The sequence below is a fragment of the Amborella trichopoda genome, chromosome 8 (assembly GCF_054954075.1).
Source record: "Amborella trichopoda isolate Santa Cruz 75 chromosome 8, AtrichopodaSantaCruz75HAP2 v2.0, whole genome shotgun sequence".
Classification (NCBI taxonomy): Eukaryota; Viridiplantae; Streptophyta; class Magnoliopsida; order Amborellales; family Amborellaceae; genus Amborella; species Amborella trichopoda.
In genome coordinates, this window is record NC_142343.1 from 21,240,770 (window position 1) to 21,252,465 (window position 11,696).

At 43.6% G+C, this 11,696-nt stretch overlaps 1 long non-coding RNA gene across 1 annotated transcript; it reads left to right on the forward strand.

Moving 5' to 3' along the window:
• The first annotated feature begins 286 nt into the window (after nt 1–286).
• On the forward strand, nt 287–2,867 carry LOC148780951 (uncharacterized). The gene is made up of 2 exons (XR_016061216.1): nt 287–1,004; nt 1,929–2,867. It is a non-coding gene; the product is annotated as an uncharacterized LOC148780951 (long non-coding RNA).
• The last annotated feature ends 8,829 nt before the right edge of the window (nt 2,868–11,696 follow it).

An 11,696-nucleotide genomic window follows, 5' to 3' on the forward strand; every position in this document is an offset into this window, starting at 1 on the left:
CCCTTACAACACCCCTTCTTGGTTCACCCTGTGACTCCCTCTCTTTCTCACGCCCCATGGTCACAACCCCTTCTTGGTTCACCCTGTGACTCCCTCTCTTTCTCATGCCCATGGTCCTCTTGTGAGGCAATCGTGCCCCAAATCCTTTTTCCCCTAACACCGCACGAATATAATCCCATCCCCCGCGTGAGCATAACCTATCGCCGCGCCGCGCGAACCTATACCGATCCCCGTGCGAACATCTTACCTATCGCCTTATGCGACCTATTTTACCCTAATGCCGCGTGCGGCTATTTTTTTATCTATCGTCGTGCCCCTCTATCTATTTATCGCCGTGTGTACCCATGTTCTTATCGCTGCGCGCATCTCATCTTACCTCTATCGCCGTGTGGAACGTATCTGTTTCCATTGCCGTGCGTGACCAAGGTCCATCGCCGTGTGTGGCCAACCTCATCTCACCGCCAAGCGTGACCACTAGGAGCCACAGCTTCGCCACTCTCCCGTGCTCTTCTTCCCCTGTTGCCACTCACGTCCTCTCTCTCTCTAAAAACAACTAGCTCCCCTATTGCTGTCAGCCCCTCTATCCACCTCTGCTACTGTTTTCTCTCTCTAACTCTTTACATTCAACCTCCACTCACGAGCCATTATCGCAGCCTGCTTTAGCAACATCACCTTCTACTCTCAACCCATTACACTCGTCCCTCCAAACCTCCATTGTCGCCCCATTTGCTACCCCCTCCTCCTCCTTTTCTACAACCCCCAACAGCCGACCTCAATCTCTCTCTAATCCGCCACCTCACAGTGACCTCCGCCATCTCCACCACTATTTTCGCCCCTCTCTCTTCTTCGCCCCTGTCTTATCCGCTCTGTTGCGTCCACCGTCACCTCCGCTCTGCTGCAACCGACTGCCAACCCACTGCAACCAGCGGCAGCTCTCGCCTCGTTACCTCTTTGCTATGCTGTCTTCACGTCCGTCCTCAACCATTTTCGCCTCTCTCAACCAGGTACCTTAGCCACCCCTCACGATCCTCTGCAACGCCGTCACTCCCCCAGCTACATTTTCTCCCTCTAAAGAACCCAGAAAGCTAAACAACCACTGCCCTTTATTTTATTTTTGTATTCTTTCGCTTCAAGTTTTCGTCAACTTCGTTTCGTTTCACCATGCTCTCACGATATTTCGTTTCGTTCCACCTCATGCTTCTTCTTTCTCTTAAATGGTTTACGTTCTGTTTCATTATCCAACATTCCCCTAGTTAACGTCCTGTTTCATTATCCAACTTTCTCCTCTTTCATTCACATAAAACCCAACGAAACATTCTCTCTCTATCCTAACTAATTCATTAGTTTTACTTTATTTAAACATCCTTTTCTCTCTTAACTAACTCACTCTTAACTAACTCATGAGCTTGGATTTATTAGAGCACCCTTCTCTCTCTCTCAATTAATCCACTTTTTTTTTTTATTAATTTTATTAAACCATCCTATTTTACCTCTTCTACCCCTTCCCAGTTATCTTATTCTATTTTAATCCTTTCTTTCATTTTATTTTATTTACTTCAATTTATTTTCCTTTATTCCATTTTATTTTATTTAATTTATTTCACTTATTTTATCCCATCATACCCTACTCCATTTATTTATTTTATTTTAATTATCTCATCTTATTTTATTTTTTTTCATCCCTTTTATTTTATTTTACTTCATTTTATTGATTTCACTTCACTTCACTTCATTCCATTTTAATCCTAATTCTATTTTCTAATTTTATTTTATTTTTATTTTTATTTTAATTCATCTCTTTCATTTTCATTTCATCTTTTTCCACTTTACTTTTCGTTTCACTCAATTTTATTTTATTTTATCTTCGATAGGTCAGGGTCCCCAGACCCACTTGTTGAGACGTCTTACATGTATGTATGTGCTCGCAGGAAAGGAGAAACAAGTCAAGGGAGGCGATTCCAAACCGACCACGAGCCAGGGGAGCTTTTCAACGTAATCTAAGAGGGCGCCCACACGAGCCAGCTCGAGCATGTCACGGACCAACGCGAGGTAAGTCCTGCCTCGCGACCCTAATTCCCCTCTCACCGGTTGGTACTCCTGTCCACGTCTTCTTTACGTGGTTCTCGAGAGAGCGATCTCAAGTCCCAGGTTTCTTCAAACCCGAGACACGTGCCACCAGTTCACCTAGATCCAGAGGGCGAGATCGAGGAACCTAACCAAGTATCACCCGTGCTAACAAACGGCGAGCCATCCCTCTATCCATACTCACCATCAGTTAGTGGGTCCCCACCATCCACTTTCCATACCAACACCATCCATCTTTCATAAACAGCCTCGTGCCATCTCCCCAAAGTGAGTCAAACACTATCATACACTCCATGGCCTCTACAGATTGTCGTCCATCTTCACCAAGGTCCAGTTGTAGGACCTTAAACTATAATAAACGTCCTGAACGCATGACGTTAAAAGGCTTCGCATAGGTCTCGGAGGCATGACCCTAAACATGTCCTCACAAAAAAAAGAATAACGGGCATGGTGTAAACCTAAATAAGGGAATGCCATGAGTAAAAATGACAGATGAGCATGATCACGAAACCATGAGTAAGAGAGTTCCGTGAAAATAAAAACCTGGGCACGATAAAAACCGGTAGGGGCAACGTGAGTAAAAATAGAAGAAAAAGGGTGGGCGTGGCAGCAAGGTCACGAGTAAAAAAGTCCCAAATAAAAAGGGGGTTGATGAAAACCGTCTCTACGACGCCACTTCCCAAGTCCAAGTGAAAACCCGCAAAGGGAGCTTGGACTAAGAGAGCAGGTTGAAGCAGCACTCGCCTCCGTAGGCGACTTCAGCCAGCATTCCAAAAGAAAAATCCTCGACACCAGAATCCCCTGAAGTCGGGACCCAAAGAAAAACAGCCGCCATCATAAAAAATATTATCCAATAGGTGCTGGGTGAACATGTAGCCCAGTCAACATCCGTCTACAGTACGGAGTGAACACGTAGCCCAGTCGACATCCTTCTTCAGTGCTGGGTGAACACGTAGCCCAATTGACATCCCTCTTCGGTTCTGAGTGAACACGTAGCCTAGTCAACCTCCTTCTTTAGTGGTGGGTGAACATGTAGCTCAATCGATATCTCTTCTTCAGAGTTTGGTGAACACGTAGCCCAGTCATTATCACAAGGCCGTCACAAGTACCGTCCGATAGGGTCAGGACTTTAAAAACTAATCCCTCTAAATAACAAAACAAGCCCTTGACGGTGAGGACTTTGATAGGATTCATCAAACAAACAAACAGTCCCTTGAGGTTGAGGACTTCTACAAGATCCATCAAAGAAACAAAACAGTCCCTTGAGGCTGAGGACTTCGACAAGATCCCTCAAATAAACAAAACAGTCTAGTGAGGGTAAGGACTTCGACACGATCCCTCAAAAATTTCTCTCTCTCTCTCTTTTCCGTTCTCTTTTCTTTTATCTCTCTTCCAGTCTATTTCTCTATCTCTTTCTTTATCTCACATTATATTCATCTCTCTTCCTTTCCTTATTCCTCTATCTCTTTCTCTATCTCCCTATCTCTTTATTTCCCTTTATCTGGCTATTCTTCTATCTCTTTCTCTACCTCTCTATTTCTCTTTCTTTATCCCCCATCTCTCTTTCACTTCTTCTCTTCTCTTGATATGCACGTTAGTGGCAGCGCCGTGCATTCCTATCTCTCTTTCTCTTCTTCTCTTTCTTGACATGCACAGTAGTGGTAGCACCGTGCATGCCTCTCTTTCTCTCTCCTTCTCTTCCCTTTCTATCTCTTCATATATCTCTCTCTTTTCTTTTTCTTCATCTCTTTCTTCATTTTTCAATGTTGGGTGAACACGTAGCCCAGTCAACATCTTTCTTTCTTTCTCTCTCTCTTCTTCTCTGCATTTCTCTGGTAACATGCACAATGGTGACAGCAGTGTGCATGCCTCTCTTTCTCTTTTCTTCTTCTCTCTTGACATGCACAACAGTGGCAGCGTCGTGCATGCCTCTCTCTCTCTGTTCTTCTCTCTTGACATGCATAGAAGTGGCAGCGCCGTGCATGCCTCTCTTTCTCTGTTCTTCTTTTCTTTTCTCTCCTGACTTGCACGACAGTGGCAGTGCCGTGCGTATCCCCTCTTTCTCTTCTGCTCTTCTTTTCTCTCCGAACATGCAGGTAGTGGCAGCACTGTGCATGCCTCTCTTTTTCTCTTTCTCTCTCCTTTTTATCTCTTCATTTATCTCTCTCTTTTCTTCTCCTTCATCTCTTTCTCCCTTCTTCAATGCTGGGTGAACATCCCTTCTTCGGTGCTGGGTGAACACGTAGCCCAGTCATCATCATAAGGCCGTCACAGGTACCGTTCGACAGGGTGAGGACTTAAAATACTAATCCCTCCAAATCACAAAACAGTCCCTTGAGGGTGAGGACTTCGACAGGATCCCTCAAAAGTCTCTTCTCCCCCAAAGTCTCCATGAATGGATCTGCGACAAATGCCTCCAAACGTCTGAGCATCCTAGTTACAACATTGTGTTGATATCTCCTCGGCGTTCACGTGGTCCTGTAGTTAGGAAAAAAAAAGTAATAAAGTCGAAGGAAATTTTTTGAATGTTGTCCTTCTCACTTCTCTCGAAGCACAACAATCGGCGAGGCAAGCTTTTTGAATACATTTTTCAACACCTTGGGTCTTTGATGCGGAATAAAGGAGAAGCCAGTCAGTAAAGCCCTGACTTACAGTGTAATTTTTGACAGTCTTAGAATTGCATCAAATAAAGCAAAAATGTTCCTAATGACTTCAAAAGGCCACTTACCAAGTTTCTTTGTAATTCGACATATCTAAGGCAGTGCAAACAAATAAAATATTTCAGAAAAATCAGCCTCTGGCACCCTGAAACGGACCTTGTGACTGGAACGTTATTTTCGTAGTGTCAAATGGCTGTGAGAACCTCTCCATTGGATCCAGCATGGTCGAAAAACCCCTATAGGTCAAGTTTCGCTTAATCCTACGCTCCAGAACAAAGGTATGGGCGAAGGACTAAAAAGGGTAGGCCACACGTTATTCCCGTGCACCCTCCTTGCACCAGTCTCCATTAATGGAGATTGGTTTTCACAGTCACGACCAGTAACATTTGGGACTCATATCTCCCTCATTACGAGTTAGGTCAACTCAAATTTTGTGAGCATGTTCGTCTCGTCAAGAAGAGTGTTTTGATATGTGGTACGTCCCGTGACGATGTCCGAGCTGGGAGAAAAATTAAAGAGAAGATGACGATTTGTGAACAAGGTTGCAGAAAAATCAGCAGTAGAATGACCCACTCAAGCTACCATATCACGGTGCTCGCGTACCCGATCGACGCGGAACCAGTTGCATTGCGTGCATAAGCTTCAGGGCTATGTCAGATTTGAACCCCGTGCGTGATGAATGGTAAGATTTCACGTACGACGACGTTAAAATTGCTATAAAATTCCAGCCATCAGAATCCAAATTCCGGCCACAAACCCAAAATGATAAAAACTTCATTCAGGAACGAAATCGAGCTGCATTTGTTGCAACATGATCGTGACGACATACTTAATACAATTTGGTGAAGAAACCAAGGAAATACATCAAGAAACGAGCACAATATTGACCCGAAGTTTAAAAGTTTCTTAAAAATTACAAGTCGCATGATTGTGGCATAAAAACACGATCCATAGCTCGAAGTTAGCATCAAATTGATCGTCATGCCGAGACCAATGAGAAAGTAATCATCTTTTGGCCATGCAGGCACCGGAGCAACCCCAAATCGGCCTAGAAAAATTGCACACGTTTCATGGGTGCAGCAGAAACTGTTTCAGAATTTCGTGTATTGTTGGGTAGGGGCAAAACCATAATTTGACACCCATTTTAGATTTTATTTTAATTCAAATAAATTGTATTTTTTGGAATTAGGGTAAATTTTGGGCATCCACCCATGTTTTGGGCCTAACCTTATAAATACATGTGATGCCTCATTGTAAAGGAACTTCAACTGAATGATTAAAATTTAGAGTTTTGCATTGAGATTGTAAGCACGTCTTGGAGAGAGAAAGAAGAGAGAGAAGAAAAAGCCCTGTTCCCCTCAATGAAGGTAATTTCTTCTCTCCTCTCTCTCTTTCTCTCTCATTTTCTCTCTTTCTCTCTCCTCTTCTTCTCTATTTCTCTCTTATTCTCTATTTCTCCTCTCTCTTTCTCTCTCCTCTTCTTCTCTTTTTCTCTCTTTCTCTCTCGACATGCACGACAGTAAGCATCGCCAAGCATGTCTCACTTTCCTCTTCTCTTGCTTCTCACTTTCCTAATCTGCTCTCTCCTTTCTTTCTTTCTCTCTCTCTCTATTTTCTGTTCTATCTTTTCTATCTCCTCTCTTTCTTAATCTCTCTTTTTCCTTTCTTGTTCACTGCCATTCTTCCTTTCTCTCTCCTCCCCTATCATGCACAGTGGTAATTGTTGTCGAGCATGACAATCTCTCTCTTATGTCTGATCTCCTGGAATGTGCACAGTGAGCCGGGCCTTAACCCGAGCAGAGGGCCGAGCCTCTATCTAAGTTCCTCTTTTCCCATGTTGTGCACGGTGGTGCTCATCACCGCGCACGACATTTCTTCCGCTTTTATCTGATAAGGACATCGAACCGGAACCTTTCCCAAGTGGCGGGTCGAGTCGTGTCTAAGTCCCTTCTGACATGCACAACGATGCCTATTGCCATGTGGGTCTTTTGTTTTCTCTTCTGTCTCTCTCCTTCTTGTCATGGACAGTGAAACCTATTATAGTCCATGTTCACACTCATTCTCTCTCCTATCATGGATGGCAGGGCCCATCTCAGTACATGTTCTTTTATCTTTTCTCTCTCCTTTGTTGTGGACGGTACAACCTTTCGCTGTACATGATCCTTCTCCCTTTCCCCCTTTCTCTCTCCTTTAGCATGGACAGTGGAACTCATCGTCATCCATGCTCTGTTCCCATTTCTCTTTCTTCTGTTATGGATGGTGGAACCCCATCGCCGTTCATGCTTCTTTCCCTTTTCTCTCTCCTATGTCATGGATGATGGAACCCCATCGCCATCCATGTTTTCTTTCTCTTATTCTTCATCTCTCTTCTCTCTTCTCTCTTCTCTCTTCTCTCTTCTCCCTTCTCTCTCTGCTTCCTTCTCTTCTCTCTTCTTCTTTCTCTCCTCTTTCTCTCTTCTCTCTTCTTTGTTCTCCCTTCTTTTTCTTCTTTCTTTTGTCTTCTCTCTCTTCTTTCCTCTATCTAGTTAGGTCTCTTAATCTCGCCCTTTGGATCTGAATGATTTGGCGGCACGCATCTCGGGTTTCGGGGGAGCCCGAGACTTTGAGATCACTCTCTTGGGAACCTCGCTCAGGAGCGAGGGCAGGTATACCAACCAATGAGAGAGGAATCTAAGGTGGGTTCCGGACTTACTCGAGTTGGCTCGCATGGGTGCCCTCTTAGATCACGAAGAAACCCCCCTATCGTAAAACTAGTTCGAAACTGCCTCCCTTGGCCTGTACTCTCATGTTCTTGCAATCACACACACATGGTTAATTTACGAAGACAAGTGGGTCAAGTGACCCCTCCTTGTCTTTGGGCGATTGCACATAGTCATGCACATTCAAACGAAGAAATAGGGGAAGGGAATATATGAAAGAAGAAGAAAGAATAGAATAGAAGAACGGGGAAGATAAGAGTTTGAATAAGTGACCCGACTAACACAATAGCTAGATCGGCAAGTGATTGACCTGTCGTGGTAGTAAGACGGGCACGGTAACTAGATCGGCACAACGGTAATACTACTAGACGATAGAATGATCATCGATCGGCCTGGCAGATGGCCAGCCTATCGTGACAATAAGTCGTGACAATAAGTCATGACAATAAGGCGGACACGGTAGCAAAAACCGGCATAACGACAGTACTGCTAGACAATGAGACTACCATGGCAGTGCTTGACTTAGCCTCTGATCAAATGATAGGGAAAGAAGAGAAGAGAGAAAAGAAAGAGAGGGGGAAAGGCATGCACAATACTACCGATGTCGTGCATGTGAGAAAAAGAAAAGAAAGAGAAAACGAGGAAAGAAGAAGAAAAGAACAGTAAGAAAGAAGAGGAAAGGGGTAAGAAGAAACAAGAAAGGGGAAGAAAAGAGAGGGGGAACATGGGCGGCGATGAACTTCTACTGTCCATGACAGAGGATTGAGAAGAGAGAGAGGACATGGTCAGCGATGAGCATCCGCCGTCCATGACAAAAGAGAGAAGGGAGAGAGGACATGGACAACGATGAACTTCTGCCATTCGTGACAGAGAAGTTAAGAGAGAGAAAACATGAACGATAATGAATTTTCACCATCCATGACAGAGGTATCAAAAGAGAGAGAAGATATAGACGATGAGAAGCTTTCGTCGTCTATGATAAAGAAGTGAAGAGAGAGAAAATATGGATCGCGATGAGCTTTTGCCATCCATGACAGAGGAATCAAAGGAGAGAAAAGACATGGATGACAATGAGCTACTGTTGTCCATGATAAAGAAGTGAAGAGAGAGAAAACATGGATGACGATGACCTTCTACCTTCCATGACAGAGGAGAGAAGAGAGAGAAGACCTAGACGGTGATGAGCTTCTGCAGTTCATGATAGATAAATGAAAAGAGAAAACATCGACGACGATGAACTTCCACCGTCCATGACAAAAGAATCAAAAGAGAGAAAATATGGATGGCGATGAGCTTCCGCCGTCCATGACACAAGAGAATAAGAGAGAGAAACCATGGACGGTGATGAGCTTCTGCCGTCCATGACACTAAGATTGGAAGAGAGAGAAAACATGGACGACGATGAGTTTCTGTTGTCCATGACACAAGGGAATAAGATGAACTTTGAGAGAGGCCTAGCCTGTCACTCGGGTTAAGGTCCGACTCACTATTTAGGTCATAGAAAGAAGAATACATCATGTCAAGCGACAGGCTCCGTCATGCATGAATAGAGAGAGGAAAGAGAGATAACCAGGAGAGAGAAGGAAAGTGAAGAAGAAAGAAAGGAAAGACAAAAAAGAGAGAAGAAAAGTGAAGAAGAAAGAAAGGAAAGATAGAAGAGAGAGAAGGAAAGTGGATAAAGAAGATCAAAGAAGAAAAAGGAAAGAGAGATATAGATGAGAGGAGAGAGAAAGAAAGAGATCAAGATGAAGGGAGAGAAAGAGATAGATGAGAGGAGGAGAGAGAAAGAGAGAGATGAGAGGAGGAGAGAGAAAGAGATAGATGAGAGGAGGAGAGAGAAAGAGATCGATGAGAGGAGGAGAGAAAAAGAGATAGATGAGAGGAGGAGAGAGAAAGAGAGAGATGAGAGGAGGAGAGAGAAAGAGAGATGAGAGGAGGAGAGAGAAAGAGAGATGAGAGGAGGAGAGATAAAGAGATAGATGAGAGGAGGAGAGAGAAAGAGATAGATGAGAGGAGGAGAGAGAAAGAGATAGATGAGAGGAGGAGAGAGAAAGAGAGAGATGAGAGGAGGAGAGAGAAAGAGAGATGAGAGGAGGAGAGATAAAGAGAGATGAGAGGAGGAGAGAGAAAGAGAGATGAGAGGAGGAGAGAAATAAAGAGAGAGGAGGAGAGAGAAAGAGAGATAAGAGGAGGAGAGAAAATTACCTTCACTAAAGAGTACCAGACCTTTTCTTCTCTCTCCTCTCTTCCTCTCTCCAAGTCGTACCCACAATTTGAACATGAAAACTCTCAAATTGTGTTTAGCATGTACTTATTGAAAAATCAAGGGTTCTATAACAATTGTGTTTAGCATATACTTATAGAATTGGGCCCATACATAGGTGTAGGCCAAAAAACTACCTAAATTGATGATAATTACAATTTAATTGAATTAAAAGAAATCCTAAAAATGAGTGCAAAAGGACTGTTTTGCCCTACCTAACAATATGTAAATTCCAAAACAGTCCCTGCTGCTGCCTTAGAACTTTCTTTATCTTCCATTGATGGTTCGGGGTTACTTCGACGTCTGTTTGGGCGAAAGATGATTGCTTTCTTGTCGATCTCGGCACGACAATCGATTTGATACCAACTTCGAGCCATGGATCGTGTTTTTGGACCACGATCATGAGACTCAAAATTTGCATAGATTTTGAAAACTTCTGATCAATAGTGTGCTTATTTCTTGATTTTTTTTGTTTGATTTCTTTGTTGAATCAAATTAAGCATGCCGTCACGATCGCGTGGTAACGAACGCAACTCAATTTCATGTTCGGACGAAAATTTTGTCGTCTTGGGTTTTTGGCTGGAATCTTGAAATCAGACGACCGGAATCTGCAGCAACTTTGATGCCTTCATGTGTCGAATCGAACCATTCATCGTACATGAGGTTCAGACCAGGTATAGCCTCGGACCTTACATACATAATGCAATTGGTTTCGCATTGATCGGGTATGTGAGTGCCATGATATGGCCGCTTGAGCAATGCGTTCTGCTGCTGAATTTTTTGCAACTATCTTAACAAATCACTTACTTCTCTCTAGTTTTTCTCCCTGTTCGGGTATTGTCACTGGTCGTGCCAGATATCAAAACGCTCGTCTTGATAAGATGAACAGCTCACCAAATTTGAGAGCGATCCAACTTAGAATGAGTGAGATACGAGTCTTTGAAGTTGTTGCTCCAGACTGTGCACACCAGCCTCCTTTAATGGAGATTGGTGTAGGGAGGCTGCACGAGAATAGCGTGCGGCCTACCCCTTTTTAATGTTGAACCCATAACTTTGTTCTGGAATGTCTGATTAATCCAAAACTTGACCCATGGTTCGACTGTGTTGATTCGATGGTGGGCCCATAGCAGTTTGATGTATCAAAAATATAGTTCTAGTTGTGTTGTCCATTTCATGGTGCGAGAGGCCGTTTTTTTTTTAAATTGTTTCTTTGTCAACGCTCCCTTGGACATGTCGGATGGAGATGAAACTTGGTAGGTGGCCTTTTGGAGTGCTTTGGAAGATTCTGACCCGTTCTGGGGAAATTATGAGACTGTCGAGAATTCCACTGTATGTTAAAGCTTTATTAACTAGCTTCTCTTTTATTTTGCATCGGGACTATAGGTGCTGAAAAAATGTGTTCACACATGTTACCCCGCCGAATGTTGTGCTTCAAGAGAAGCGAGAAGGATAACATTCAAAAAATTTCCTTCAGCTTTATTACTTTTTCCTTTTATCTTCCTATCCACAGTACCACGTGAACGTCGAGGAGATTCACACAATGCTCTAACTAGGATGCTCAGACGTTTGGATGGAATGTACAGGTCCATCTGAGGAGATTTTAGGGGGAGAAAAGACAATTTTTGAAGGATCTTGTCGAAGTCCTCACCCTTAAGGGACTGTTTGTGATTCTAAAGCTGAGGATTTTATACGGACCTCGTTGGTTAGAATCAGGCACATCTGACAGTTGAGAGCCGTGTTGAAGGGAATTTTCCCATTTAGTATGCATTTTTGTATCTGGTGTTGGTCCACGTTTTGAGGATTTTGTTTGTTCTTGATGATCTGCTGAAGGGCCTTTAGTTGGTGTCCATCTGCGATGTGCACTAGATATTCCTTCGCGGGCAGGGTACCTCAATTTATCGAGGTGACCAGCTTTGGGTATAACTCCTGGCCACTGCGAGCAGTTTCAACAATCAGATACCTCTCTTCTTTATCCAAGGCGACCCTTGA